Source organism: Malurus melanocephalus, unplaced genomic scaffold (genome assembly GCF_030028575.1).
Source record: "Malurus melanocephalus ecotype Western Australia unplaced genomic scaffold, MMel_1.1 scaffold_147, whole genome shotgun sequence".
In the NCBI taxonomy this organism is placed as follows: Eukaryota; Metazoa; Chordata; class Aves; order Passeriformes; family Maluridae; genus Malurus; species Malurus melanocephalus.
Genome location: NW_026623379.1, coordinates 185,058 through 212,915, shown reverse-complemented (window position 1 = coordinate 212,915; position 27,858 = coordinate 185,058). Strand labels below are relative to the sequence as shown.

The 27,858-nt window shown below is 40.7% G+C and overlaps 1 protein-coding gene across 3 annotated transcripts in view; it reads left to right on the top strand.

The window, feature by feature from the left end:
- TSPAN4 (tetraspanin 4) overlaps positions 1-27,858 on the top strand; it is a 331,831-nt gene that overhangs the window by 290,654 nt on the left and 13,319 nt on the right. The gene's annotated exons all lie outside the window — the stretch shown is intronic.

Below are 27,858 nucleotides of genomic sequence, written 5' to 3'. Positions count from 1 at the left end.
TTTTTTTTGTTTTGTTTTGTTTTCATGAGATAAATGCTGCCCTAAAGTTCAAAACTCTTCATCTGAACTGGCTATCCAGGGTGATACTGTGAAGAGGGAGGGACTCGGAGAAAGCTCAGGAATCCAGAGTGTAGGAAGGAAAAGGGGTAATGTTTTGTTTCTTGGAACTGCACTGTAGATCTCTTTGGCAGGGCCTGAGCTCACACCTTGTTTGCTATTTGTCCAACTCTCCTGACTAATTATGTTGCTAAATATTAATCTCTTGACTTCTGCAGAAGTGAATGTGGGCTGTGGTGGAACACATTCCTATAGGATGGTTGTCAGGAAAAACCCACAGCCCTTTTATTTTATCCTGACTGTTCCAGAGCAGCAGAGGGACAGCTCATAGTCTTCAGCTCAACATGAGCACCTGAGAGACTTGGAAACTCCTCTTGGCCTCTGTGCATATTTATATAAAAGTTCCTAAAGTGTGGCTTTTACTTTTTTTGAGGTCAGAAGTGTCAGCACAAGAGATGTGGTATTGAATGGAGCTGGTGTGAGTGTGACAGCTAAGGCAGGTTGTTCCCACTCTGAGGGCAGCATTTTTTCAGGCTGCTTTTACACCCCCATTTGAAGCAGTCCAAACTCCAGTGACATTTCTGGAGTCACATGGTTGGTTATGTGCATGGCTACTTATCTATAAGGAAAATACTCTCTGTAGTATGTTTTATTTTGATTCCATCAATACAGAGCAACATCTGACATTTTTATATGTTTGCCGTTTCTGTATGAGACTCTCTGTGTATTTATAACAGATCCACGGAGTACTGAGAGGGTTAACCTTAATTTTATTGTGATAAGGAGAAAGCATCAGAGCCCTGTCCTGTCAGAGGCTCAATACTTGTATTTCTCAACACCAGATTGGATCCTGCTAGAATATAAATTATGSTAATAAAATGCGCAGACTTGTACCAGTTCTAACTTGTATAATCCTCCTGGTTTTAGCATCTGTATTTATTTTTACTGTGATGATTCTCCTGGAGGCACAAAAAAGGGACATTTTCTCCATATTTACTTTTTTTCAGCTGTAATAGGTGATTTTTTTTTCAGTAGGTTTGTTCAGATGTCTGAATTTTATRTGATTTACAGACAGAGCTATTTAATGCCCACAAATGAAAAASCATAACTGAACCACCATAATGTGAGGTTGGTGTTTTGTTTTGGAGGGGATGGTGGTGGTGTGTTGTGTTTTCTGGGAGGTTTTTTAAACTTGTTGGGGTTATGTTTTGTTTTGGTTTTTCTTATTTTTAATGTCAAATTGAATAACATAAGCCATGAAGGAACAAAAACACTGAAGAATCACTGACTATGATATCTGATTATGGGAGCAGTTACTGCTTCTGGCAACTTGAAGTTAAGATGAGAATTTTCAATAAAGATTAGGCCATTAACTCGCTTGGGTCCCTGTGAAAACTACAGTCTAAATTCTGTGCCTGCTTAGCTGTGTTGAAAATGGCCCACAGAATAGCCCACAGAGGATTGAAAAATAATGGCTTCTTCTGTTTTTCATGAAATGTTGTGAAAATGTTCTTGTTTTTCACGCTGCTCCTCTATAACTTTTGCTGCTATCTTATAAAAAAATATTGTCAGTAGATTGATGCATTTCTTACTTTGTCTCTGAAAAGAAATTGAAAATTGTTTTAATTCCTGACTGGTATTTTACCTCATCCCATACAGCGGAGCAGGTTGGAATTTGGTGGATATGACTTTAAATGCAGCTCAGTCCTCACAACCTCTTACACATTTGGCTTTAGAAAGTGGAAAACCAGAATCTCTTCCACCTGCTGCACTCRTGCAGTTGCTCACAGAAACAATCTGATCCTGCTGAGCCGCTTGCCACTGTGAGGGAAGGATTCACAAAAAAYGTGATGCAATTATTCATATAGAAAGTATAGTTCAAATCTACCACAGAAACTTGTTCTCATTGAGCTTCTGTCAAGAGAGTTTAAAAGTTTTCCATGTTTGCCTTTGACAGTGCAGCAGAAACGTCTCCTCGGGTAATGAAGYGCCTCATGTTCCCCGTCAGCACAGCCCACAGGGCTGTCCAAAACACACACACAGGGCATGTTAGTGCTGCTGGAGTGGAGAGACAGAGCCTAAAGTGAAGGGACAAGATCACCCAAGCTCTATGCAGTTTAGAGATGGTCTTACATTACTGGAAAACRACAGGCTGTGGAAAACCCTGCAAAACTGGCAGAGTGATCTCTGCACCACTGTTTGGTCAGATAGCCCTTTTCTAGCAGTGTTTCTCTGTCAGCATTTGACTTTGCCTACACCACACCCTTCTTACTGTTGGAACTCTTGAATGGTGGTAGAATTATTGGGTTCCTGTATCCTCCAGGGCTGTTCCCTGCTGTGSCAGGCTGGGATCATTTCAGAGCATTATCTGTGTGGGAAGTGTGTGCACTTGTCAGCATGCGGAAAAGGCTCTGGAGGACCAGGCCAATTTTAACTCTCTCTGGCATTTCTGTGGGGATGTGTGCACGGGTTTCTGAGCAGCCTGTGTGTTGGTGCTTTATTTTCCAGTTAAGATTCCATTTGGTTTGTTTCTAAAAGACCTTTAAGGTGATTATTGAGTCTACCAGTCAAGCAGTTCCTGGCATGTGCCATCTCTCTGGCAGGGTTCTGGAATTMGGATTTTGCATTAAGTGCTGACTTAGATAAAAGCTCTTTCTCAGGATCACCAGGAGTAGCACTGCAGGCACATGTGGAGAAATCTGTGGATTGCCTCCTGGACGGTGATGCACTGCAATTGCTGCTCTGTGAGTCTAATGTGGTCTGGTCAAGTATTTTATTTGTCTAATGCAAAATAATGTTATATAAATGGTGGTGTAAAATAAGAAAAGACAGAAGTGGCTCTGTGGTTTATTTTACTTGGTAATAAGCTTAATTTTAACTAGTTTATTAGCATTTCAGAACTGGTGTCCCACAATAGGGAGTTACAGAAATTTCATCAAAAGAATTTAATTATAGCCAATTTACTTTGGCTCCTTTTCAGCAAAGCAGTCAGGCCTAGGTTTAAATCTCTCCCTGTTCAGCACATAACCTAAGTGCATGCTTGAACCCATGTGACTGATTTAATTGTACACTCAAGTCTTGTTAAAGTTGATCTGCACCTTATGGGTCTTTAAAAGAAATATTGCAAGGAAGATGCTAATGGTGGTGAAGAATTTTGAAATGTGTTAAGAGGCATCATATCTTTCATTCGATGAGGGGTTTAGTGAAAAATATGAAGGTTTGCTTTAAAGCATTATTGGTTAGCTCTTTCCACTTGTTCTGAACAGCTTTGCATTTACTATCGTGAACTCCAACATGTAACTTTAGCCTTTTTTAGGCAGGAGGAGGTGAGTGCCATGGAACCTATTTGCCTGTGAAACTGAAAAAACAAACACATCTAAGGAAATCCCACTAGTTTCTCTAATTCATTTGTCTAAGTAGGATTTCTCTGAAAGTGCACTTCCAAAATGTTATTAACAGGCTTGTTGAAAGAAAGCACAGTACTGATGAAAAGAATTAAGTGCATGCTCAGAAATAGGTGTTATTTAGGAATAATAGCTGCAGATAAAATGCATTAGGGATCCCCATTGGGAACTCTTGATCAATGGTTGATCAAGGTCTAATTGATACCTTGAATAAAATGTTAGCAGGGGAATGGGTGCAGGGAAAGGAAAATCAAACTTTCCTAAATTAAGCTCTGTGCCTAACACAAATACTCTTTATAAAGATCAGATAATGCAGCAGCCTGCCAGCTCTTTATGCTTCATGTCTTCCTATTTGGGCTGAGTTCAGAAAGAGAGARGGTAAGTGTTTCATCCTCAGCAGTTTYGATTTTTGCTCATATTGCAATAAGTTCAGTATTTTCCATAGTGTCCTGCTGCCAGTTTGGAATAGTGCTTTTTTTCCTCAGGAGAAATCCAGTTCTAACCTCCAGCCTGGCTAACTGGGATATTAATTCCCTTATCTGTATGGATGAATTGAACAGAGCTGTTGCTGCCATTATGCCTGGCTTAAAGCTGGGTAGATCTATCTATGATTTCCTGACATCACTAAATTYATCTAAGGTTTTCTTGATAAATATTTGGTAATGTATCAGTAAGTCTACASCCGAAAGAGATATAATTGAGCCTCATTGCTAGCTTGCAATCTTTAATTGCAAGATCTCAGGAGTACATCAAATTATGTTTTTGTGGTGGAGCGCTTTTACAGTGATCTGTTTCCCATACCTCAAGTTGCAGGTTTCATAGTAGACAGAATATAAGTGGTGCAGGTCTTCAACCAGCCTCTCCCAAGGAAAACTCKGGAATGCAGTAGAGGTGTTTATTAAATACTTTGCACATCTGTRTGGGTTTTGTCCATCCCCTTAAAGGACATTGCAAGAGGTGAGTAGTTCAGCTCTGCTTTTGCCRACTGGGAAAAGTGATGTTAAAGGCTGAAATCCTGGTGGTGCTGGGAAATACATGGTGCTTTCATGTCTGAATGAATGGAATGGGACCTTGCTGTTCCACAAGTTTTTATATGACTCAGCTCTGGTCACATAGGAAGTTTCAGCATCTGGATGGATCTGGAACTGGGAGCATGCCAGTGTTCAGAAGTGAATAGCACTGGTTTGCACACAACCTCATCAGCATCAGCTTTAGCTGGTGACTGACCCCCAACTTGCATGTCTTCTAATTGCTGGCTCTCGTTTTATACACTTTGATGTGACAAAGGGAAGAATAGCAGAAAGAGAAAAGAATGTTTTAGAAAGGTGGTAAAATAAATAATTAATCAGYTTTAGGCGTTTAAATACAGGCAACATCAAATGCTGAGGGATGACTGAGGTGGTATATTGAAACAGACAGCACATTTTTTATTCATTCTATGAACATTTTTGATGTGTCATAATGTATTTCAGGCAACATTAGAAAATGACAGTAAACTAAATGCTTAACATWTTTCACATATTAAAAAAAGAGAGGGGAAGATGACTTTTTGTATTATCAGACTGTAAGCAGGCCAGTAGCATATAGTCCTTCTCTTGGATCTGTCAGCTGCAGTTGAAGAGTGAGGAGCTAGGCTGACCACTTTATTAGACATAATTTGCAGCTGATGTTTTTTCAATCCCTTCTTTTTATTTAACTGAGGAATGGTATGCAGTGAACTAGTTGAGACAAGAAAAAGCAGATCTGTTGATCAGCAGCAGCTCTAACCCATTACTGGTTCTGGGTTCTTTTAAGGGGAGAGTGTGTTGACTTYCAGGCCACTCTGGTACCTTCTATTACCCAAATTCCCTGATATGGCCAAGACTTCTCATTTGAAATATTGCTGCGCTGCAAGATGATGTAGTCTTCTCCACTGATAYTTTTGTGTGTTGAATTCTTGCTGTGAAGTTCAGGTGTAGGGAGGAGGTTTAGCAACTTTCTAGACACCAGCCGTGGTACTGCTTAAAATATATTCTCCATACTTACAAAACCAGCATAATCAATGGTGATTACCAGGCAGTGGTCATTGATGCTTACATCCTGTAATAATTTTTAGTAGGAACTAATAATCTTTCATAATTGTGTTCTTGGGRTCTCTGAATCTATGTGCAACAAAATCCATGATTGACTTGACAGTGGAAGTGACTGAGCTGGAAGACAGAGTAGATTTTGTRTAAAGGGATGTGTCTTAACAGGGAGCAGAGTAAGAGCTTTATTTTGCATTTTCGGAGTGTACACATTTCTTACTTGACACATACAGTGYCTCTGATAATTTGGATGATGGTGGTAACAATTCTGCTGCAGTGTCCTGGCATTATCAATAAGTGAGGCTTGTGCAAAAATTGTTTTAACCATGGCACAACCTTAATTCCCTTTGTTGTACTGCAGTCATTTTATGTACCCTCTTCTACACCTTTAAATTGCAGGGAAGGCGTCCCTGAGAACAAAATTCCTGAGAGCTTCAGTTCTTGTTGAAACCCCTTCACACCCCTGCTCCTGCTACTAATTGCCTTTGGCACAATTTCTTAATGAGTTGATTTCTGTGATAGATTATTGAATTATTATGCAACACTATATGTTTTTATTTTCTTGCTTTCTCCATTTTGCGCTTTACTGCCAAAATCCAAGGCACCCACACATGTTTTCCCACACATTTTTGCCATCTTCATTTGTGCCTCTGAACCACAGGAAAGCAGAGCAATACATGTCATCTCCCTCAGCAGTGCTCATGTTGCTTCTGTTGACAAAGGTGTAACCYCAGCATTTAGGAAACCTTTTCAGAGGTCACCTTGAAGGGCATGCTGAAGTGCAAACTGAATTGCATATTAAATTGGAAAATTATGTAAACAAAGCAAAATGGAAAAGATGCAAAAGATCATTGAAGATACATAAGAAACTACTAAAAGTCTTTACAGACATAATGAAAGCAGAAAGTCACAAAGCATGTAAGATTTTGATTAAGAACCAGATGCTTGTTAGATTTATTGCACAAGACATGTAGCTTTTCCTTTAAAAATTCAGGACCAAAGGAGCTACAGCAAGATTTGAATTAATCAGAATGGTTGAAGGGATATTTAAGAGCTGTGAAGAGAATCRACATTACTCTCTATGTGACGTGCATGCACAAGTAAATGTCCTGTAGATTTCTTTCAGGTCCACCTTTTTCTCCATGAATAGGGAATGCATTGTAGTTGGCACAAAAGCAGCTGGATCTGTGCAAATGGAGAAGAAATGGTTTTTTCAAGGTCGGTCAGCTTGGGAGGAAAAAAATAATTCTTTAGAGGAGTGTGAAGAAAATGGGGAGAATGTGCTGCATATCTTGTAGTGAGTTGAAAYAGGACTGATATTTAAGGAAATGCCAGCAGAGTGCCCTTGCTGCTGCCACCACTGCAGGTGACCACTCAGCAGCCAGGTGTGGCTCRCAGAGCTGGGTGCTCCAATGGAAGCCTGGTTGGTGCTGGCTCTGGCACTGATTTATGTACAAATGGCAGGGGCAGCTCTTTCATGATGACTTTGTTATCACTCAGAGCAGTGAGGACTGCTTCTCCCACTGCCTGCCTAAGTTTTCTCTCTTTCAGCCCTATTCATGGAGGTGTCAGTTTTCATGTGAAAGCTTCAGGGAGAGGTGATTAGATAAGTAAGACTAGAACACTGCAATTGCTGCTGGATATCACAGTTTTGCCATATTCATTTCAAGCCTTTTAGGAGTTTATCTGCACAGTACAGTATCAGCTGTCAGCACAGAGTGTAAGCACAAGTCACCATTTTCTGTAGGGTAAAATCCTGGCCTAAGTGAAGTCAGTGGGCACTGCCTGTTGTCTTTCGTGAAGGTATTATCCTTCATTGTAGTATTTTTAAATCTCKTTCCCACTTCTCAAGTTAGTGGTCCAAATAATGCTCGCTTGAGTGTGTGCARTGATGCATTCCAGTGCCGTAGGAGATCCACTGCCTGCCAGCTGCAATGATCCAGGAGTTTGTTCCCAAGCATGATGTCTTAATGTTGTGATGCAGAATGTGTGGGATGCTCTTGCCTGCTAAGAAGTTGGTTGAATTTTTGCTGCAGAAAGATCACACATTTCCAAAAGAAATGTAATTAATGAAACATAGATTCCTCTGATGTTAATTTCCTAATCTCTGCTGTGGCAGCTTGGCTTTTCCTTGAGTTTCTCAATGACTGTGCAGCACCCATGCTAGGATATGGAATTGCAGAAAAGTTTAGTTTAGGAGACACTGCTTGAGATCTGGCAGTCCAACCCCCTCTTCAAGTAGGAACAGCAAGATCAGGCTGCCCAGGGCTGTGTCCACTTGGGTTTTGACTGTCTCCATAGATGGAGGTTCCACAGTCTCTCTGGGCAACCTGTTGCAGTGTTGGACCACTGTCACAGTGACCTTCTTTGCTACAAGAGTGCATTTCTGGCTCATGGTCAACTTAACCTTCCCCAAGGTCTTTCTCTGCTGAGCTACCGGTGTCAAAATCTGAGTAAAGGCAAGCTAAACAACATCCCCTGCTCTCCCCTCATGCACAAAGCTTGTTGCCATATTTTGGAAAACTGTCATGTTAGTTAAGCATGATTTTCCCTTTRTAAACCCATTCTGACTGTTCCCAGTCATCTTCCTGTCCTTCATAGGTTTGGAAAAGGTTTCAAGGATCAGTTTTCTGTCCCCTTCCCAGGGAATTTGGTGAGACTGACAAGGCCATAGTTCCTGGATCTTCCTGATGCTCATGTTGACGATAGGAGTGGTATTTGCTCTCTTCCAGTGCTCAGGAGCTTCTCACCAATCTCTCATGGGACAATCTTCTCTTGTCATGCATAGTATTGGCACTTCTTGTCCAGAAATTCCAGTCACTGCTGGCAAAGCAACATCCCAGGTGTATATTCAGGAATAGGTGAAGTATTTATCTGTTAACACTCCAATTTCAGCCTTTTGGTCTTGTTCTAGGTATTAATTTTGGGCATCTGCTGCAGGTGGTCACCACTTTTCGCAAAAATTATGGAAATTGAGTGGATCTGAAATCTGCATGTCTACCAACCATTTGACTTAATTTTGTTTGGCTTTATAGTAATTTATTGAAGGCATATAATGGCAAAAGCTTTCCAATAACAAAACGCTTCCACGGGTGCATATCACAGGTTTGAAGTGATTAAGCAAAAGGAGAATATTTGGGTTAAAATTGAGCATGTGAACAAATARACCTTTTCACACGTCCTTATGAAGCAATTTCAGTGCAGATGAGTGACATATTTTAAAGCACTCTTTCACAGACTCTGTGTAGCGTTTTTTTCTGGCCTCCACAGGATGCCATGCAGTGGTGTAGCCTGTAAGGGTTGCTTGGTAAGTCCTTATCTATTCCACAGCTTTTATATTTACTGTTGATACAACACATTAATATTTTTAATAGCATATTTAAGGATTCCAGTATTATTCTTTCTCAGTATTTTTCCATATGAACTTTTCTAGAGGAGATTAATTTATCTGAGAAGTGTTGAGTAGCCCTGTCTACATAGACTTTTTTTTTTTTTAAATGGCACATTTGGGAACTGAGAAACAGAGCTGATGAAATGCACTACTTGAAGCATGTTTCTTCAGTCACACAATTATTCTCTTTCTCCTCAAAGACTGTTGGCCTTGTTCAGCTTAACACCATGAATCCACAATTTAAATAGTGTTAATTAAGAGGATCAAGTTTCTGATCTCTGAAAGCTTGCAATGCCTTGGTTGCTCTAAACTTCCAAGAGAAGAGAACATTGAGAAGTYCCCATGTCAATTCTGACTTGCCCATCACTTCACCTTGAGTCCTTGAAACAATTTCCTAGTGGGAATTTTTGGCTGCATGTTGATAACTTTTGTTCTGATTGAACAGATTTGAGTGGAGTCAAGTAGGCAAGCATTTGACACTTGTTACAGAGGTTGTTTTTAAGCAATTTCTAGGTGCTCTTTTAAGTGGTGGTGGTGGAATCTGATAAATAGAAAAACTAATGCTAAAGGAAAATTATATTTCACCGACACTTAAGTACATCCTACATAACAAAAATGTGTTTTTAAGCTGAGAGTGATTTGGCCTCCCTTGTTGACCCGCTTGGAGATAATTCAGAGAGGCTTGAATTTTGAGAGTTCATGAAAATGCTGGGATGGGGAGTGCCCTGAATCCCTTCCACATCTGTGAAACAGCTCACAGGTGGAGTCACCCTGAACAGCAGTACAGTGCTGGGACATGGTTCAGTGCACTGCCCCCCACAGCAAAATTCCTCTGGGAAGAATTCCTTGCATAAGAATGAATTTCAACTTTCTCTTTTTTTGTGTCCCGTGACCACAGTGCCGAGCCTCTCAGATTCCCTTCAGTACATGGAGGGTAAAAATCTGTTCCTATTAATAATGCATAGGTTTGCATCACTTCCTTTGTTTTATCAGGAACTTAACTGGTCATGGCATATGGAAATTAACTGGTCATCCATTTCAAGCTGAAATGGAAGAATAAATTAAACAAGACTTTTATCTCAGTGGATTTTTCTAAAAATGAGTGGGGAATGAAAGATGGATTGTGTTTTATGAAGTAGGAAATTAAATTGTMTTTCCACTCTCTAACTTAAAAATCCAGGAAAACTCAGGAAATGCTCATTGCTTTCTGGATGTACCAGTATCCCTCCCCAGACCTGGATTGTCTCAGAACATACAAGAACTTTAGGATTTGGGAAGGGTGGCTCTGTAGGTCTTTTCCTGCAAATAAAGCTATTTCTTATTTCAGCACCTGAAAGTGAGTTTATTGATCTGCACCAAGAGAAGAAACACCCAGATTGACCCCGCAGTGCTTTGTGGCTTCACCTCACGCACAGGGGCTTCATTGATGGCCCTAATCAGGGATGAGTTCCCTTTTGTGACCTCTCCAGTCTGCGGGTTGGGTACTGGGATTAGGTGATGGGAAAGTGAAGGTTTTATGCTGCTGCCCTTTTCTCAGGGAGCACAGAGAGCTTTGCCTTTCCTGCATCTTGCCTGGCTCGAAGATTGGAATTGCTCATGAAGGAATTGAGTGAGGGGCTTTACACTTTGCTAGAGATGAAAATGATTGGTTCCCAAACTGGGAGTAATTTTTATTACTAAACATTACACAAATTGTGGCATAAATGGCTGTTTAGGATTTTCCTGGCAGCATTTGGTCCGTCTGTCCCTCTATCCTAAGGAATGCAGTCCCATGGCCCCGAGTAATTTAAAGTGATTAAAAACTCACCCCCAGTGAAAGGAAAGATGAGGGGGATTTTTTATTTACTCCCCATTAGTCCTGAGCAGGCTTGACTCATGAATCCTGTAACCTTGGCAGCAAGAGAATCCCCTTTTGCTTCRCTATCTGCAAGGAAATGAACTACACAAGCATAGAAATTCATGAACAGTGAATGCTGCAATTAATTTTGTTAAAGTCTCTTTATATATTTAGTGTGAGAAGAGGAAGGAAGGAGAAGCTTATCACCAGCTATGAGTCTGAAGCCACAAATCTCACACAGCTTTCACTTTGAGATAAAAATGAATCTATAAGGAATCCAAAAACCTTTTGTTTATTTTATATATTGGAAGAATGAGAAATGATGAAGGCAGTAATGTAARGTAGTGTTAACATCACAATCCCCATATTGAATTGATTAGCGTGGAGGAAACACATTAATAGSTTTTTTATTACTAGTCTGAAGACTTTATAATGGCATTTATTGAAACAGAATTGAAATGTGAATGGCAGAACTTTATAAATCTCAGCTCATATATGGTGGCCCAAACAGTGTCTGRGAATGTCTATTTAAAAGAGTCCAGACTTTGAAGCTTTCCAGTTTTCCCCATTTAATCTTTCATTTGTACATATTAAGCAGGCAGTCATTGCAGACGAGAGGCTGGATGTAAAGCTGAATGTATTGAATGTGCAAATTTTTTCTCTTTATGGCCAAAACAGGTGCATGTAAATGTTTCATCAGCACACCCATTAAGTTCCCAGTGGTAACTTTAGCCAGAAGCATTTGAGAGGTGCTTACTRTGCATTTAATTTAGAGCTAAAAAAAAAGTAGCAAGTTTATTTAAAATGCATTACAGTCAGCTTATTTAATATTCTTATTCTCATATATTCTTATTCATTATTTATATATGAAAAATAAATGAGAAAGTCACATAAATACCCACACAGCTTAAAGTGATAAGGGTAGTAATTCTAAAATAGGTAAAATCTGGTTTAGGAGCCAGCCAGTCATTTCATGATCTCTSAGTGAAATAACCTCGCTGAAGTCACATCCGCTCTTTTTAAATAGTACCAAATATTCCAAATTTTTCATGCTGTTACATAGTGTTGCACTGTAGGGGGTTCTGGCTCTTTTTCTTACTCTTTCTATGGGCAGGAAGTGTTAACTCTTGCTGTGGCACAGCCTCACTCAGCCACAGATAAGAAGATGCAAGGATTTCTGCTTGTGCATCTTTGACAAGAGTGCTTTGCACCTCATTTGGAGTTGTGTTTTCTTTGGGAGCTGCACTGATGTCACTTGTGTGTGCAATGCTTTATCACATCTGTTCAGAAAGGGTGGCCAGAAACAGTGAATGCTGGATAAGGGGAGCAGTGGCAGGGTAAATAAAGTGCAGTAAACAAAACTGCTATATGGAATATAAAAATAAATCTCTGGCTATGTGGAAAACTGCACAGAATGGAGATGGCTACAAAGCATAAAAGGAGATTTTTTTGTGGTAGGATCAGTAGATACGGGCTTTTGAAAAGCATACCTGGATGCTGTTTGTTTGGAAATTATCTGTGTGGTAAAGTTTGGAATAATTATTCACTAAATCCTTAAATACCACATCAAAATACAGTCATCATCTTTCTGCTGTTTTGACAGGTCCTCAGCCAGACTCACGGGATTCAGTTTGGTGAGGGAATCAGTATCTGGGCTTCTCTGTTGTGTTTTACTTGCTTTTGTTTATTCCCTTGTTTTTCATAGGATGGAGTTCTACTGCACCCCATCCTTAAATATCTCTGTAAACRAGAAGAAAACAGAAAGTTTACTCCTTACACTTCTTGAGTGAGGCTCTATTGCCTTACCCAAGTTCTAGGAGATAATTTTAACAACTTTAAAAACTCTTTGTGGATTGTTCAAAGGGATAGGAGAGAAAAAAACTATTTTTTTCCCCTCTCTGATTCTCTTCCTGACAAAATGGTTTTTTTTGTTGCAGAAAGGAGCACTTTTTTTCCACCCTAATCCCTTCCTATCTTGTTTCATCACAAGTCACACTGCATTAGAGTCCTAATGTTTCTATCAATAAATGATGGATTTGCCAATGGTGATTTAAGTTTAAAATTACTTGCGAAAACTTAATGAAGCCTGCAAATCATGAATTAGATCTCAAAGAAATCATCTCTGACAGTTAAAAACTACAGGGCCAAAGTAATTTCAAGGGTGGCATTTTTCTCCCCTCTATAAATTATGTATCAGGGCAAAACAGAGTTGGCTCTGTAGGCATGATTATGAGAGTAATAGCAAATAGCAATTTGTCTCTTGCTGCCAGAGCTTTCTCTTGCTCGTGTGTAGTGGGGTGGGTGACATGCTTCTGCAGAAAAAAAATTAATCTCTGCTGCAACTAGTTTTTCTGAGTGCCAGTCTGTTTCTTGTCCATTTTTGTTTTTACTTCCATGGTTTCTAATCCCTCTTCCCAATCTTGTGTTCTCATTACCAAACCACTCAGACTGCTTGTCTGCTGTGGACAAAAATRATACCCTGAAGCTCTCAGACACTGTATTTTTAAATGAAGTTATATTTCTGTAACCCCAAGTGTCCTTTGCAGAATTAAACTGTCCCTTTTGGTCCCCACTTTGCCTGTGTAGGAGAGGATCTCTGGTGCTGTTTGCAGTTTCATGAGAATCACTTTTCTCAAAAATGCACTGGGGGATTTGCTTTTGCTTGGAGCATATTCATTTAGTTAATTAGATTTGTGAAAGAAAATTAAAAGTTTCCTGTCCTGAATTCTGCATGTTTAATGCAATTTGCAAATGGTTATAAATCTATCTAAAATAGCCAGAAGAGCCATAGTTATCCTATTGATTCTGTCCTTTTTTTTTTTTCCTCAAATTCAAGGATGTAAGAGTAGTTAAAGCCCTTCCAAAAAAGGGGATGAGAGAGCAGAGAGTGCTTCTCATGCTTTAATAATCTTGCCTATAGATTTCTCTCTGTTCATTCTGTTTGAATTGACCCTGTAAAAGAACCTTTTTGCATCCAACTTTAGGTTCATCTTTTCTGTTATTAACAATTACATTGGGTGTTTCAGAAATAGTGCATGTTTTTACGCCCTCACAGATTTGTGGTGAAACACTACTCCCGGTGACCACACAGCTTTCAGTTTTCTACTTGCTTTTCTAATTTGTTAAATGATTTTATTTTTCTTCCCCATGTGTCTGCATAAGCTGTCTTGGTGGGAGGAAATTCAGCCCTGGCTGATTAATATGAGCATTTCTGTTGTCCTGTTTATGTTGTAGAAAGAATGGTGAGCACTATGAATGTAATTGAAGTTGTTTCTGTCCTCTCATTTACTCCRTGTATGCTGGGTGTCATTTTTCATCTGCAAAGCTGCTTTATGCAAAAGCTGAATATCTGTTACTTCTGATTTGCATGGTTTCAAGGCTGTTTCCAAGATTAGATTGTCTCTGGCACATTTATCTGTCCACAAATTGTTTGTCTACGTGATGAGACAATGCCTTTGGCAAGATGGATACGGTTCTTCATCACTCAGCCTCCAGTTTACTTGTGACTCTTGACTGAATGCTTCTTTCACAGAATTCTGTAGGTGTTTGGTAGTAAGGGCAGTGGTACCATTAATCTGAGGGCATCAAAGAAATCATTAATGCCCTTAAAGGGTRAAGTCTGTACAAGCAGTTCTTGTGTGATCACTTGAGAGCTCCTGCTGGTCACAGGTACACAGCTGAGGGGATGTGGTCACTGCTTCTTGTTCAAGTGGTCATGCTTTTTTAAAAAAAAATATGAGATTTAAATAGAATCTGGTTGAGAAAAAACAACCCTCCCCTAAAAACCACCCCAAAAGCCACAGGTGAGACATTAGAAGGAAATGGTCTTTAGTAATTTTTGTAGGTGCATTTTGATGCTTAGATGAACTCACTGTATATCCAACACTTGTTATTTCATTAGATTCTGAACAAGTATAAATAGTCTAAATAACAACAGCATCTGTTAAATAGTCCTGTCATCAGCCCCTGGAGCTATGCCAGAGTTTCACTAGAGCTGGGAACCTTCACTGGATGAAATCATGCAAGACAACAATGGCAGTGAGGCAGAATGACAAATATAACTCTTTCTTCTTACTAAGCAGGGGGTAGACTTTGCCTTTTGTTTTTTTAATATTTTAAAACTTATASCATAGACCATAAGGCCTCAACATTTTATAATAAATCCTTCTTTAATAAAAGCTGAAATTCTCAACTACAGCTGCTGCATTCAGTATCTGAGTATTTTATAAACTCCCATGCAAGTATTATGTGACTTCTCAAAATATCCCAAGAGCTGGTAATGCTGATGAAAGTACAAGGTTGCTTCTTTTCATTAAGTGACTCGTGCAGACTAATCCCAGCTTGCGATTTCTTTAATGCTGCTGGGTTAGTCTGAGGGGTTTGTGGTTTTTTTTTTTTTTTGTTGCTTAGAGGTTTTTCAAAGGATGTTCTCTTTGACTCCTTGATATTTAGGTTCTGCAGTTTGTCATCCTGAACCAAACAGGCTGTTTGGAACKCTTCTGACAGAAGGAAGAAAATGTATCAAAGGAAAAGATCAATGATGAATAACGAACAAACAGCAGAACTGGTCTCAGATTGATTTTCATTCTTGCTAAAACYGCTTTTTTCCAGCATTTCCATTCCCTGAGTTTATGAACATTAATTGGGTGTGGACTGGAGATGGTCCTGGTGATCCCCCACCCTGCCAAGCCAGTGCTGCAGTATTTCAGGGAAGTATCTGGCAGGACAGGAAAGGGACAAAAGATGGGTAAGGGACAGTGTTACTATGAAACGAAAAGAGCTACAAACACTCAGCTGTTTGGACTGGCAAAGTAACCATTGCTGAAAGTTAAACTGAAGGCACGTTTTGCTGTTTGTCTTGGAGTCCTGACTTTATGTCAGAGGGACTAAAATGTGCTGGCTTGCACCAGGGGAGGCAAGGCAACACATCCTGGAGCTGCTCACCTGTGACACCTCAGGCTTGGCTGTCGCCTGCAGCCACAGTCCAGGGAAGCCATGTGAGAGCAGCCTCTGAGATAAATGCCACCGATGTGCTGCAGGGCACACGAGCCTGCGTGCAGATGGTGGCTCTGGAGCAGCTGGCCTCACTGTCTTGGATGACACGGTTCCCAGGGGACACTCAGTGCTGACACGGGCAAGGGAGATGTGGATTGCGATGAGACAGAGCTCATTGAATAGCTCAAGCTGTGGCTGAGGAGAATTGTGAGTACCAGTTTAAAAGGAGCAGTGTCTGAGTCCCAGGATGGGATTAGAGAGGTGCTGCAGAGGCTGGTAGGTTTTACGGGAGCTGCTCTTTCAGGATGGATTTGAAGCAGGTGACAATATCTGGCATGAATAACAGAGTCCCTATCCATGGAAAACTTGCAGCCTGCTGGAAAAATTTGCACATTTTAAGACCAAAGGAAACACTTACAGTCCTCTATGGTCTRTAGTATTTCAATCAGTATTCTTGTCATCAAACTACCTCTGAGTTATAATTTTGCAAAATTCTTGAGTCTTGATTTAAAGAYGTCATTGACTATGTCTCATTCCTCAGTAATTTGTTCCAAGGATTTTCTTCATGGTTAAAATTATGCCTTATTTCTRTCTTGTATTTGTCTGTCTTGAAAGTTCTCACCATTAACTCTCGTTATGTCTTTTTGTRGTAGAATAAAGTGCTGTCTGCTGTTGAGAATTGCTGCTCTGTGCAACCTGAAGGCTGCAATTAAACTGGTKTTTAACCTTGTCACTCTGTTTAGCTTTTCCAAGAATAATATTCATGTGAAATAAACCACACTTCTCAGGCATGGCTTTTTATTGCAGGTCTTCCCTGGAATCTTTTCAGATTTTTAGCAGATTTTTGAAAGCATGGTTATTAGTTCTGCAGTGTAGAGGTGATGACACAACTCTGCCTTTATGCAGCTGATGTTGAACAAACCTGTGACTATTTCATCTGAGYTGGCTCTCAGAGCATGTCCCTCTCCATTTCCTCAGTCCTTCCACAGATTTCCTGCTTTCCAGAATACAGTTTCCAGCCTCATAGTGTGACCTCTCCTCTTTATTCTTTATTCTTACATGTCTTTTCTGGTATTTGTCTGGGTAAACTATGAGGCTCTTAGTTGAGAATAATATCACTCTCYGAGTGATATTAACAGATTATTTAATGCATGGCAAGTTTTGTGTGGTATCTACAAAATTATGTCAGCAGACATTTTTATAGTTTCTTCCATAGCATTAGAAAAATACCAAATAACTTTGRGTCAAGAACCCACTTAAAATCCCACTGAATTAATCCCCAATTTTAATAATGTTTCTTTTTGTAAATTTCATTTTTTAAAATACATTCGATGTGGCTACAATTAGGTTTTTTTCCCCTCTCATGCCCCCATAATCCCTGATGCTGATAGCAAATTTCAGTCAAAATTGAGCTCCTCAGAGATGTCAAACCCAGTAAATTTAGGTAGGTGGAGAGACACAAATGAACGCTCCATGGAAAAAAATTGTCTTGGAGCTATTGCAGCCAGTATTGTTGAACATCAGAGAATCCAAGGGGSCTGAGAGGGAGCAGGCAATTTCCACTTTTAAGGAGAGACTTGGAATTAATGCTTCTCTTCCATGAGAAGTCAGTCTCTTAATTAGGAAAGAGCGGCTAGTTTGAAAGGTAGAAGCATGAACAGTAAATTCAAAGCAAGCCAGAGGCAGCTGAGGAACATCCTCAAAGGTGCTGTTGTTACTCACATGTGGCAGATTTAATCTTTCACTTTGGCTTTTGCTCATCTCCAAGGGATAACCCACTCCTCTGACAGAGACTGTTCCTGAACAAAGCAGACCACCATGGACAGTGCTTCTGTCTGCCTGGGCTGCTTTGAGCACCTCAATGCCATTTCTAGAAGGGGCTCTGGCACATGGCAGAAATTTGTTTCATATCCTGAGCTCAAACACTGGCTGTTTGAAAACACAGCACCTTTGCTGCCACTTAGCAGTGTCTGCTGCTCGTTTGGTAAATGCTGCTTTTTCTGTGCAGAAACAGCACATACAATTCTGTTCTGTGTGGAGCATCCAGCATCACACTGAGTGAAGGCACTGTCACTTATTTCTGTTTAACATGTGGGGTAACAACCCTATTTCCTTCTTCATTCAACTCGTGTAACTTCCAGTGAGAAGTGAGGCTTTGTTCTGACATTATTAGAAGTAGAGTGTGTTGGAAATTTGCATTTCGTGCCATATAATTATGACTGGCATTTTGTTTATTTGCTTGTTTTCTGTTACTATGGAAAGCAATCTCCATATAGTTTATTCATTTGCAGTGACTGAGTCCCAAATCATTCCATTCATGATAAAATCTGCTTTCAATGAAGTGCATTGAAGAGCTGCAATTGTTTGTTTCATTAAAACAAGGGAGGCATTTAATAGCAGTTATTCACTTCTGTTGCTTGGGTTGTTTACTAGCTTTCCAATATATTTTGTTTCCCAGTTCATAGTACGGTCAAAGAAAAGTTTACCCGAGGATTCAAACCAGTAATTCCMGTTGCTGAAGGTCAAAACACCCAATATGTCAGGGTGATGGTTTTGGAGAGGGAATGGTTTCCAAGCTTGCACATACCCCAATAGAAACTTGGGTTTGAGCCACTGGAGACACCACGTGAAGAAGGCCAAGTTGCATAAATGGGAGYGGCTCCATTGTCAGGCAGATTCCTGCCAGTGGAGGAGCTGGCATTTAGCACATCCTTTTATTCTTCCAAGTACAGATGTCTATGTGATTGGAAGAAAATAGCATTTTTTCAAGGCAGAAAAGACAGGTAGGGAGATTATCACCCTTTCTGCTCTTTGGTCAGGCAACTCTTGCAGTGCTCTTGCTGYGTTTCTGCCAGATAGCCAGCTGTTCCTCCAAAGCCCACTGTCTCTTCCCTGGATTTTGGATTTGTGCTGCCCTCTCTCTCAAGGGGTGCATTCTGCACTTTTCCTGCTTCCAGGCTGAGCAAAGACCACCCTGCCACGGGAATGAAGCCCACTGTAGTGCACTTGAATTTGCTTGCTGCTCTGTTCCCTCCAAGGATGATGGTAGTTCTCCTCKCAGCATTATTTATTTAAAGTGAGTTAATTTCAGAGAAGGCTTATCTTAAGAATAATAAAGCAGGCTGTGTGCAAACCTCGCTTTCCCCTAAGGATTAGCGTTCCTTGGATCTAGGAAGACACAGCTCTTTCAATCTGTTTCCATTGAATCACTCTTTTCAGACAAGTTTCTCCAGGCAGAGTAGCAGATTTTAACCCTTCAGTGGGTTGGTTGGTTTGGTTTTTTTTTAAATGGGTCTCTTAATTCCATTACAGAGAAAGGTGGCTTATCAACAGACATTTGTTTTCCTTRTTCTAAGGAATCCCTAATTTCTACCCCTGAGGAAATTAGCCAGCCCTGCCTCTTCCAGAAGCTTTGCATCTTGCCCGGTTGTTACTGGTGCCAGTGGAACTGATGTCTGCATTCAGCAGAGCAGCTCTGACACCAAGATGTGGCAGTGCCCATGCCTGTGAGTAACCATGGAAGCTTGAAGCCTTCCCCGTGGCCCCAGCAAAGCTCAGGTGACACCAGACACCTGATACAGAGAGGGTGTAATTGGTTTGCCTTTTGCAAAGTTGTATTTACCTTGCAGCAATGGAAAAACCTGTATTTTGGCTTGTATTTTTCTACCAAAGTCATAGTTTTACGAGGAAATTAGGTTAACTGGATAAATGGATTTGCAGATAGTCCACATTTACATGGTGTGGGGGCTTCTTTCATCTCTTACCACAGTGGGAGCATAGGGCAGCGTTTGCCTTAGTTATTCCCTCCTCCTCTGGTATTTTAGTAGTGCTCTCTCTTATTTGAAGTCTCTCATTCACCTTTAAGCTAAGTAAATGAGTGTTGGAAATAATTGAAACCAAGTTTGATCCCGTGGGATGGCTGCAGCAAATGGCTTAGTGGGCAAATGGCCAAGTTCTTCATCTCTATGAGCAGAGTGCTGCCTTCCCCTTTCCCAGTCCACAGCATCCRCAAAGGATTATGTGTCCAATGTCACTGTTGCTAATACCTAATCACACTGTGGTCATTTGTTCCTGCACGGGAGGTGCCTTGCCTCCCTGYTTTCACTTGCCTTTGCAGTGCTGAAGCCTTTGTGGCAGCTACTTGGATCTGAAGCTCTATTGACATGTGTATCCCTAGGTGGATGGGTTTGGGTTTTTGGTGGTTTTCTTTTTTTTTTTTGTGCTCTTTTTTGGGTCTGTATAGTTGGAGATAACAGGTTGTTAGCACTGGAAATACAAATACAACCCACCTTTCATGTCTCTTGGTAAACAAAGGCTCAACAGCATATATCCTGTTAATTAGCATCTTTCCCAATTTGCTTATCTCAGGTTATGCCCATGACTGTTGAGGACAAATGAAAGTGATTATCTATTTTAAAACTGAAAAGGTAAGGAGGCTGAATACAGATAGCCTGGGAATATGCTCAACACAAGTGTACGTTTTGAAAAAMGGAGTGTTGTTTCCCTTTTCTGTTGGCCTGGATTCAGTGTGCATGGGATATCAATACATGAGCATAATTCAGAGGAGTCTTTACACCCTGGCACAGGTGTGGTCCTGTGGCCACTAGAGATGATGGCAGAATTACTGTTTGGAAGGATAGGAATGAATCAGGAMCATGTCTGGGGAGAGATGACTGAAGAGAGTAGGAGGGGTGGCACAGGAGGGCTTTTGAGGGTAGGTTGTGAGATCTGTGCAACACAAGACTGATGTGTGAAGGCAGAGGAGGGCTGCTGAGAACAGCAGTTGGTGGGAAACGTAACTGCAGAGGGAACAGAAGCTCTTTTGTGTCAGTCAGCTTTGGAGCAAGTRTCTGAAGAAAACCTGGTGCAAAGGGAGTTTCATTCTGGAAAAGAAATGGCACAGTTAGACCATGATGGCACCCAGCTTTGCTGTTGAGAATGAGTATTTTTTCCCAGCCAATTTAATAATTTGAAGAAGAGCCTATTTATATGTAAACAAAATCTCCCTTCTACAGAATCAGCATTAAATGTGTCCTGAATGCTTTATAATTAGGTATGTCACAAAAACCATTCACTTCAGTGTTCAGTCACCTGTAATTCCTCCAAACACACTGCTGAGGCATTTGTCACAAAAATCCATAATGGTTAAGAAGAATTGACTTAATAATGTGGTAGTTGCTTTGCAGTGTCAGGATTTTGAGTAAGCAGTGGATTTGATTAACCTGCCTAGTTTCACCCAGCCCTTTTCCCATGCCTGCTGCAGCATTCAAACTCCTTTGAAACAAGGAGGGTTCTTGGCAAGCCAAGAGYTCAGATTTAAAGCTTTTACTGCTAGTTTCCCTAAAAATAAAGAAGATTGGGGTTTATTTTTAAGGAGGTCTTGGGCCATCTCATTGGGAAGAACCTGTGCTCGGATGCCATACAGACAGACAGCTTAAATAAGGTATTGGCTCTACTACTGGCTTCGTTCTCAAAATGAGCCAAGAAACTGCACAGCTGCAGTTTAACATTTTGAGCCTGTGTCTCTGAGCTTGTTATGATGCACTTTATTTAAACAAACCTGGGGACTCGATGCACAAGTTATTCAGCTGTTGCTGTGTGTAAGAACAGATTACATGGCAGTGGCCTCTGGCTACAGAGAGAGCACTGTGTTTCCCCTTACACCTGCAATAATAGGAAGATAAACAATGATAAAATGCCTGTCTCTCCCTTGGACTTTTATAGTAATCATTTGGATAAAATCAGGTGCTGTTTGCTGAAAACATTTGAATTTGCTCTTGCATGAAAAATTTTGAGTTGCAGAGTCTAGTGACTTGCCTTTCTTGTGATCTCCTGTTTAAAACAGAGGCACTAAAGCTGTTGTGGYATTCATTGGCATTTTAATAGGATGAAAGGTACAGGGATTTTTCAGGGGCTTCCTTTCCTGCAGGCTCAGCTGATGCCTCCACTTGAGCCYAAGCAGGTGCTTGTGGGCAAAAGACAGGGACTGAAGCTGCAATAAATTGTGTGCACAAACTATGGACCCAGGAATCTGGTTTGAAAATCCCAAGTTCTTTGACATTGTTGTTGTTGTTACTACTGCTAYTACTACTACTTTTTGTTATAAACAATATTGCAACTTCTGGGTTGTTGTTAGAGCACATGGGGGAGACGGACACTCTCAGAGTTTCACCAGTTTCTTGCTCCAGCAATGCCAGAAGTACTTGTCCTCTTGTCCTTCCTTTTGCTTCCTGATGAACCTCAGTTTTACCTCCAAGTGTCATGAAGGTTACCCACTCTGTCTCTCTCTGTCTCTCTGTCTGTCTCTCTCCCTCTCCCAGGTTRGAAATTCCATTCTTTATTTCAGATTCTCTACAGGGCTTTGTCTTCCAAGTTGGACTTGGTATTTAAACACCTASTGCAAATTACTTACTATATTATTAWCTTTATGGCATAACTAAAGATAYTCCTGTTTTACCAATAGCTGAAACACAAGAGAAACAGTGACTTTAAGACTGTAGAGAGCCTACAGCACAGCTGAAAGGTCTTACTTCTGCTGACCTAAGCCAGTAGGTTTCATAAACATTAATTCTTCTTCCTGCTCCCAGACCATTTCCTTTGATCTTCTGCTCTGTTATTCTTTACTCTTTTGAAGTTACACAGCCGATGCCAGTGCATCTCTTGATATCAAACACTTCTAGAGCAATAAGTATTTCAACTAAATTATTGAAGTTCAGAATATCTGTAAAGAGATGCAGTATTTGGCTTTTGCAGTCAAGCTAGGAGAAGARAATTCACTAACTAGTAGGTTTCTGTGTTAAAGGAAGCAATTACGAAAAAACAATTACAAAAAAATTTACGAAAGAAAACAAGAAAACTAAACATTAAGTCCTGAAGTTGTTTCACATTTGGGGACAAAGCGAGGAAGGGAATCCCACAGCGCTGAGCAAMGCATCCTGGAGCTGTGCGATGATAATGGCAAGAAATTAGTATAATGTCCCTTAACTGCTAAACATCAGTAAAAATCATGCAGTATCTCTTATTTAATAAAATCTTAAAATATGTCTATTTATAGGCAAATGGTATAAAGAAGATTTCAATGGTGAGGAGAGCATGTACTGCTCTCAGCTYCTTATAGACAGGCTGGAGGACATCTCATTTAAAACAAGCCTTACCTGTTGGTACAATCAATCTCATCTCTTCTCAGCAGGCGAAGGCTCCCTCAAATGACCTTATAGATTAGGCACTTTCTGTTTACATTTGATTTCCCACTCCCTGCTATTTGTGGAGAATGATTATCAAGGCATTAAATGAAAAATTTTGCCCAGTGGGAAACTATTGGCTATTTTGTCATTTYCTTAGAGCCTCTCCTATTCCGCTGGAGAGGCAGAGAGGCAGGGGAAGCAATCACCAGAAAGGTCAAGAATATTTGCTTACYTATATTGGAATGCTGCTAGGAGGCTTTCTCCAGTTTGGGGGACTTTTTGGGTAGAAGTTTTGTTCAGGTTGTGGTAGGAGAGCATTGAGGCTTGAAATTAAAAGTCTCCAGTTGCCTGCAGGTTAAAAAGCTGAGGGTGCTGCTGGCATCCTCTGGCCTTTTCCTAAAGGCTATACCACACTCTAAGTGACACCTCATGCTTTCAACAAGTTCAAAAGGAGTTAATAAGGATCTMCCCAAAGCTTTCTTTTGACCTTTATTCCAGAGAAGATTACAGCAGTGCCACCTTCTCTCTCAGTGTGCTGGGACAGGGGAAGGACTTTGTCTCTTCAGTATTGGTAGAGCTTCAGTTTGATCAAAGTCATGCGTCATTTTGGCTGTAAATATTGATAATAACTGTGTTCTGCAGAGACATGATTCTCTTGTTTGCCCAAGACATTTTGCTCAAAGCACTTCCTCCTGCTTATCAGCAGCAAAATTACAGGACTGGGCTTCTTGGGAACAGTATTTGTCTTCTGTTTCATGCCTTAACAGTAAGTACATAAACTCCAAAGCCTTTCATTTAGACAGAGAGTGAGAGGTCTGTGAAACCAGCCCCAGGAACTGAGAAGGCTCCTGCAGTCCCCCATCTGTAAAACAGAGATGGAATTAATTATGAACCTGGGTGTTTGCAGCACAGAGTGTTCATGTAGTGCTTTCAGCATGTCTGTGCTAAGCAGGGGTTTGTTGTTGCTGTTGTTACACAGTTTTTATCTCATCCTCAGTTATTCCTAGGTTGTTTTGTTCAAGGAGACAAGGTGTAGTCTGACAGCCCCAGGTCCTCTTGAAGTGTGCTGGCTTCTCCAGCTGGGCTTGTCAACCAGCCAGCTTCAGTTCTGCTCTTGGGGTCTGGATTTCTGAGGCAGTGAGGGGACAAAGCTGACAGTAAAACCAGCCTTATGTACATTGCTACAGCTTAAGTAGCTGCCTCATGGGGAATGCAGATTAAGAAGGAAGCACTTTTTAATTTGGCCTGGATTTATATGCAGGCTTAAATAAGATTTTATTTATAAGTGGTGTTTTSTTCCAGCTGAGGTGAGGCTGAGATAGATCCCTGCCCATTCTCTCCAACTGCATCCAGCTTGCAGCTACTTTTCCTGACCTCTGTGGCAGGTTCTCTCCTGTCCTGCCACATGTCTTGTGGCCTTCCCTTCTCCAGTTCAAATACTGAGTTTTCTTCATTGCCAGCAACTCTCTGCACATGACTTGTCCACCTTAGAGCAGTATATGTATTTTTAGAAAGTCTTTGTAATAGGACAGTGAGAGATTTAAGAGCCCTATTAGGGCCTAATGGAAGTCAGTGAGAAAGTATTGCTGCTCTTTGCAGTAGGAACAGGATCTTAGCTTAGATAAAGTGCAGTAATATGCATGCCCTGCTTTAACAAGTGCTTCTCTTGAAGGCGTGGATTGTAGTGGATTACCACACTGGGACATATTTAATTTACCAGAAACATCACTGAAACCTGATGGGGCTGACAAGCATGGGCAAGGCTCCAATTTGCCTGAACCYGGGACTCACAAGAATTTACATGAATGGCTTTCCAGCTTGAAGCTTTCACCTCTCATCAATTGACCAATGAATCCCAAGAAGAAAAAGAATTTTTCTCTTCTCCACCAGCGGGTTGATAAAAGGTTCTTTCTGCCAAATCTTTCATAAACCCTTTGTCTAAAGAAATTTCTGGTATTACATGTGTCTAAAAGCAGGCACCTCATTTAGAGCAACAGTTTGCTGAGAGTTTTTGTTATTCTTCTTTCTGCTACTTCACTGGAGCTGTGATTTGTGCAGGGCCTGGCTCATGTATGGAAGAATGCAGCAGATTAAAATTGTAGAATAATAAATATAATGCTTCAGTCCCTGATTTGAGATAGAGATTTTGCCTGGCTGAGGACTGGTAGCACAGAGACAAACAGGGGAAGCTGACAGATTGGTGAATATTGGGTGGGATCATTTATCAGGAGATGTGATGAATCACCGTGGTGCAGCATTTCATTTTCAGAAAGATCGTTTTCTGAAAAATTCAAATGAAAGGCAGAAGAGACAGCTGGGGGTGTTTTGGGAGTTTTCATTTAAATCAAACTCTACAATTAGAATAAAGGCATATTGAAAAGTTCCTGGTATTCTAAAAATATTTTGAGGAAGGAAGAAAATTGAGGTTAGAAGGAAACAGGAGGAGCAGGAAAAGCACTTGCCAGCTGTGCCCCGCAAATAGGCCTTTGGTTTTACTTACCTCTCTCTGGTCAAAGCYAGTAGGAATCACATGTCTAGAGCCTCAAGCAGTGCTTCAATTAGGGGAAAAATATCCATCTAATAACCTTGTACACAGGTTATTTGAGCAGAGGTCAGTGTGCTTTTAATAGGACTGCACGTAGMGACTGAGCTGCTCGCAGTGTGAGCGAGAGCAGCTCTCCTGTTCARTATCAGCTGGGCTCTCAGAACTCCAAGGCTACGTCAACGCTGATTAATTCATGCAARGTAACACATTAATAACAAATGGAAACAGGGGAGACACAGAGGGTGGGGGCTTCCTGCTGGTCCTTGAGCTGCAGACACAAGTGCCAGGAGGCCAAGGGCTGATCTCTGCTCCCCCTTTCTTCTGGAGCCCAGTGGCCACCCACAGACTCAGCCATTCTTTGCAAGGTTATTCCTAGGGGTTGATCAACCCCTTCCTGACGCTTCTGTAAGCAAACAGAAGAGTGTGAATGCTTCAAGGAGTAGCTTTGGGAAAAAGAGATTTTAAATCAGCTGCTCTTCAGAGAACAGCTCACTGTTTTATGTACAGCACACTTGATTAGAAGGTCAGRTAGAAACTTTAGTAAGAGAATTCTGTAAAATCCTACCTTTACAATCACTCAAATCAGTTTAAAATTCTCTCTGTGTGTATATGTGTAAAACCATGTGATCTTTCTGGATACCTTCCCTGTCATCGGACACRAAATACAAAGGTAAAACAATCTGGCAACACTGTTTTACAAGTGTTTGCCTCTTTTAGAGTTGTAAYCTGCATAGAGATGAGAGAGAGGTAAGGAAATGAGACACACACCTTGTGTGAGACTCTAAAAAGCTTACATTCTCTTACAAGGATTCAAGCAGACACTTTATTTTTAAAACAACAAATAATGATGGGGTGTACCACGTGCAGGACTTGATGTTGAGGCTTTCTGAGCTAGCAGTGGAGGAACTGGTCACATGGTGCCCATTTTCTTGGCGAATGCTCTGCTGGTTGCTCAGTTTCTGAAATTGGGAAATTGGATGCCAGTTGTGTTCCCGGTATGGAGGCCTTGTATTTTTTGTGTAGGAAAGTGGTTAATTTTATGAGGAGAGGGCTTACTTTCATATTGCCTCAGCAAGATGCTTGCTACTGAGGCTTCTCCAGGTAAAAGGAAGATCAGGAATTCTTTGTGATACAGTCCCTTAGTGACAGTCTCTTGAGACCATGTTAAAGCATGTGWGGACTAACAAAACTTTGCTCTTGATCTTCTATGAATGTTAATTTAAAGCAAATAAATTATCCTGATGTTAGTATCCATCTCAAATAGGATTGCAAAGCAAAACTTGGGTGAGGAAATGCAGACTTTGCATTTTGCATCCTTTTGGTAGCACGGCATCTGCCCTTCAGATAAGAACCACTGTTCTCTGCCTTGTTCCATATTAGTGCTGATACGAACCTAAGGCTGGTGTGTAGCTTTCTCACTCTACAGGGCAGATATTCTCAGGTGAGATAAATTAATATTCAAAATAGATCTTTTTCTTTCGTCTTCAAGGTAACAGATCTGCTAGTTGGATTTCTGTCCYCACCTGCCCTGAGTTACCCTGTTCCTCTTCACCTCTGCCAGTTTCTGAATACAAATTAGCTTTCCAGCAATTACCTCACTGCCTCCGTAGGACATTAACTAAATTTCCAAGCCTCTCTGAGACTGGCATCACAACCCTGCCCTTCCATCCTAATTGAAGGCTCTGCTGGAGACCACAGCAGGTCCAGTTGAGACACAGGGAGCTGAGAGTAAGTGCAGAGCTGAAACACAGTTCAATCTAATTCTTAAATGAAKGCTAGGAATCCCCAACACATATAAGTTTATCGTTTATTGCCTGTAATTTTCTCAACTAATTCCGAATTTAAYGACAGCTTTCAGCTTTGGCGTTCTCTTCTAATTAACGTACCAGTGACTATGTGTAATCTCTGTGTAAAGCCAAAAGCAGCTTACAYGATAATTACAGGGGGATCACAGCACCTACTGCTCAAGGAAGTCATCCGTGAGAAAGGCCTTGCWTGATAGTTAAAGTTCTGAGATTAGGTTGTGCTTAATCTTAACTTGTACTGTTTCTTGCACTGCCTCAAAGCTCTTTTATTAGTGGCTCAACATGATGCTGGTAAACTTTCAGGAAGGGAACAAAAAAACTGGATAGATCAAGCACAATCTTTTTCATATACAGCAGAGGCTGCCTGAACATGATGAGCTTTTGAGGTCATAGGTTTTTTATGTTGTTGAGTAACCTTATATTTACTYCATAATAATTTTGATGTAGTGGGTTGAAAATTCCTCTTTTACACTGCATCAGATGCTTTGCATCCACTTTTTTGCAGCTGCAAATGAAAACATTTCCGACTGCACAAAACAGAAGGAAAGTCCAAGTGTTTGGCAGAAACAGAATG